Source organism: Aplysia californica, unplaced genomic scaffold (assembly GCF_000002075.1).
Source record: "Aplysia californica isolate F4 #8 unplaced genomic scaffold, AplCal3.0 scaffold00822, whole genome shotgun sequence".
In the NCBI taxonomy this organism is placed as follows: domain Eukaryota; kingdom Metazoa; phylum Mollusca; class Gastropoda; order Aplysiida; family Aplysiidae; genus Aplysia; species Aplysia californica.
In genome coordinates, this window is record NW_004798092.1 from 150,483 (window position 1) to 154,757 (window position 4,275).

Sequence of the window (4,275 nt, forward strand, 5' to 3'; positions counted from 1 at the left end):
CTGTCATTTTTTTTAAAGCAACAATTAAAAGAACTGTCAGCATCTTGAGTTATATACTTGCCATTCACTTCATTAGTGTGTATATGCTTTGTTTTTGTCTTTTGAACAATAAAAAGTCGTTGCTTGGGACAGTTTGTGAGAGTGAGTATGAGTAACCAGTATAGTATCATTACCACGAACATTGACTGTCCTAGTGATTTATCACTGTCTAATAATAGTAACACACTGACAGTTAGTAGTAGTAAATCTAGGCCTACTTATAAATTTCAATTATTCCAATTCACCCAAAATCAACACTGAATCAATAAATGTAAAATGATACTCTGGTAAAAAGTAATTGATGATTTAATAGGAAGCTAAAAAAAAAAAAGAACAAGAGCCATTTCCGTTGTTTACACTTACAGCGGCTTTGCTCCAACAACACAAGCCTACTTCCCCTAGCAAATGCAAGGGAATGAAAGCATAAACAAACAAAAAGTGGGCGGTGTCAAGGGCAAGCAACAGGTATTCCTACCTCTTAGTGGGAGAATATGATAAACGTTACCTACATCTGACCTAAAAATATCCTCGAGAAAATGTTCAGTTGATGATTGAAGAAAATACACACAAAGTTTACACTGCCAATCTTGTTACTTCCAGTAGACACAGGAGGCTGCCATATTGAAGTAGTGACGATGCCAACAAACGGGAGATTACTCTCTGTGCCTCCAGCATAGCGCCGTCGTTTCTTTTCCTATTCACAATTCGCATAATTCTACTGATTTTTTAAGCAACGAGACAATGTTGTTGTAACAATATTGCTCCTACCGTTGTTTCTATGGAAGGTTTTCAGTTATTAGTGGGATTTTTCAATTACAAATCTGTAACCCTGCGAGAAAATATATTTTATTATCGAAAATTATGCCGAAACGTGGAGCATTTTCGTCCTGAATATAAAATATATAATTTTTAATGGGTTTTTTAGCCTAGATTTCAGCCACTCAACCGTGACGGATGAATCATTAGATGTGACAATAGAAATACAATGTAGATGTACTTTCTCTCCCTCGCTCTCGTAACAATGAGTCTGGAGCTTTCTACAAAGGATGGCTCGCGAATGCTGAACCATTGATCATGTACATGTAAACGTCAGCAACACTCAAATCGCTATCCCATAATTACAAAGTTCCATCAGCTGCTCAGTAGCCTACCTATTTTTATAAATTTGTCTTTAAAAATGTTGAGTTTCACAAGTCAAACTTTTCCGAATGCAATTCTTTTAATACTTTATGTATCTTGATAATGACTCCGTAGGCCTATGATCTTGCGATTTTGAGGAGCAGATAACACATTTAATTTGGTTTCTGACCTCGTAATGGTCTTAGCAACTCAAAACGTCCAAAAATGTCAGATAGAAATTTATAATTCTCTAAGGTAGCAACATATTTAAATAACATCGGAAGGCAACGCGAGGAGACACTTGCAAAAGTAGAGCAGCTGACCTATAAATCTAAATTTCTCGAAAGGGAAAGTGATATCATGGTTTTTAAGAATGCATAAAACAAGTAATAGGCCTACATATATTAACCTGGTTGTATCTTCTCCTGAAACCAGAACTAGGGACGGGAATTTAATCGAGTTAATCTCCCCAATCGATATCCTTGCCTCACCTTAAACATATAACTTAGAAATAAATTAGAATAATTAGATATTATTAAGTGCCGCCCGAAGAAGTTTTTACCGTACAATAGTAGTGGTCATGTCATCTTTCTTATTTAATTCTAAAAGTCCTAGAGGAACAATTCAATCCCGATTATCTGATCATTCCAGGTCCAAGACAAAATACATTGTCGGCCTAATATGATTTCAAAAAGCGTTGTGTAATCAAAATCATCTTAATTATCTTCATTATTGTCGTCCGACACTACCATATAGATCTACATATATATGCATATTTGTCTCTGCTAACATTAAAGACAATATGTCACGAATGCGACGCTCTACCCAATTCAGATAACATACTGTAGTTTGTTCGCCGTTCTTCTCGGAGTATCTTTGGAGAGCCTGGCATTTTAGCTATTTCAGAGTTCAAAGCTTGAAGGGCAAAAACAGAAGCTGATGACGCTGACATGTGCTGTAAATTTCCTGCCACCGCAACCCCCATAATGGGCCTGCATAAATCACAACATTGACTCAAGAATTTGAATTATTGAATTATAGTTTTTTAAATTTTAGTAAAAGTTTTGCGGCATCTCGCTGCACTCCCTGGTTGTGCCTATATATCAAGCATTATTGCCCTTCCCCTACCGCTACTCAATCGTGCAGCTTTATCCCTAGTTCCAACTATTAGTGTATTCGCCCAGTATCCCAGTCTTCCCCTTGCTACCTTAAATCTCCCTAGGCCTATATGTCTGCGTAGTTCTGCTTTCTCAACATTCGAACCAAGCTTGTAAGATGTTATGATCGGGTTATTTCATCTTTTAGCGGATCCAGTGCGTCGAGGGAAACAAATGAATTCATGCAGGTTTGACGCTCCTTTTAACTCTGAGGTAAATTATGTTGTTAATAAAGGGAGACTTCTGAATTTTACGCCTATCTCTTAAAGGATCGGCTAAATGGATGAAGAGCCAAAAACAAGAAAAAACAACCCCCCCCCCCCTCCCCCCCCCCAAAAAAAAATATTAAAAAAAAAATAACCATAGCTCACAACACCTCGTGGGGGATTCGAAACAGGGCCACCCGCTATGTTATCCAGCATTATACCAACTGGACTAACGACCTCCCCCCCCTCCCCCCCCCCTGTCTTTTTCCAAGTGCCAGAAAGGAGATAATGACACAGTTGAGGCGACTCTGACCAGGCCATGCATAAATTATAAATTTCCAATAAACTCCTCTCCCACAACTAACCATTCACTTTCATAATACACTAAGAAAAATATATGCATGATATATGTACGATAGAACTTATACCTCATCTGTCTTTCTTGTGTTTATTATTCTTTTGTAACGCCTCTAATCTTCGACACTTATATTATTAGGACGTTTGTTTTGCGGGTACAAAATGTACGGAACGCTTCGGCCTATTATCAGCGATAAGCTTTGCGGCCACAAGGAATTTGGACAAACACAAACTTTTGTTGTTGTTGTTGCGGGTGGTGTTTTTCGCCTTCAAAGGAAAATCGGAGGGAATTCACTGTATGAGTGTGTATGGTTGTGTGTGTATTGGGGGGGGGGGGGTCTTTGAGTTTGAATGTGAGTTAGTTTTGTGTGTGAACATGGATCAAACAGGGAAACGGGGAAGAAAAATACGAAAAATGGGATTAATAGACAGATTTAGGGTACATTCATTGCATTCTCCAGGGGAATTTTCAAGCATGTACTTTCATTACTCTAAAAGAAGTGTCGTAGGCCTATACATTAGGCCTATGCTTAAAAGAAAACATGATAATATGCAGAATTGCCCTGGCAGAATTAGTCAGAGGAAATGACATCGCTGGAGGACTAAACACTGACATGTGGTCACAGCTAAATGATAAAGTATAGAAAACGAGCTTATTTGACCTTTTCAACACCTTTTCTCGTGAAATAGTAAACACGGGTCCATTAAATCAAACATTTGGGCCCACGGTTTGTATTGGAATTGTCTACATTCTATGCTCTTACGGTGTCGGTTGACGGTTAGATATAATGAGCAAACAAAAAGACTTTAATTTTAGATAGCCTATCGGGTCTCCTACTCAAATTACCCTAGCCTGCATATAATTTTTAGTTTGTTTAAATAGCCTACAGCTGATCTAACCTCTTCTCAATAATTATTAATAGGTCAGAACGTGAACGGTTGTTCAGAACATTATATAGACCTTTTCCCATATTCCTTGCTGTCATAAGAGACAAATTATAGCAGCGCATTCCTCTTATACTAACTTTGTAGCTCAGTATACCACATTTGGCTTGAGGGAATATTATTATAGTGAGACCAGAGAGCCTAGAATTCGACTCTCTGGTGAGACTCTGCGTATCGCTTGAAAATGCTCATCCCGAAGTTTGGATCTGTTGATCTGTTCTTTGACACACCGCTACCTTATACGGGGTGCCCACATAGGACGGGATCGGCCGATCGAGCTGGATCGCTCGACTCGATCGCCTCAGAAACAAACACGTTTTCAGTTTCAGGCGATCGAGTCGGGCGATCAGCCCGATCCAGCCGTAGTGGGCACCCCGTCTTAGAATTACAAAGTTCTATTTGACATGTTTGGCCGAAATTGGGTTACCATGAGACCATGAGGCCAGAAACCA

At 38.9% G+C, this 4,275-nt stretch overlaps 1 protein-coding gene across 1 annotated transcript in view; it reads right to left on the reverse strand.

Annotated features, from left to right (window-relative positions):
• The window catches only part of LOC101849566 (protein MON2 homolog), a gene marked incomplete at its 3' end in the record, with an annotated part of 26,901 nt that extends 24,418 nt beyond the window's left edge, over positions 1–2,483 (reverse strand). The window contains 1 exon segment of the mRNA XM_013088858.2: positions 549–2,483.
• Between the last annotated feature and the right edge of the window lie 1,792 nt (positions 2,484–4,275).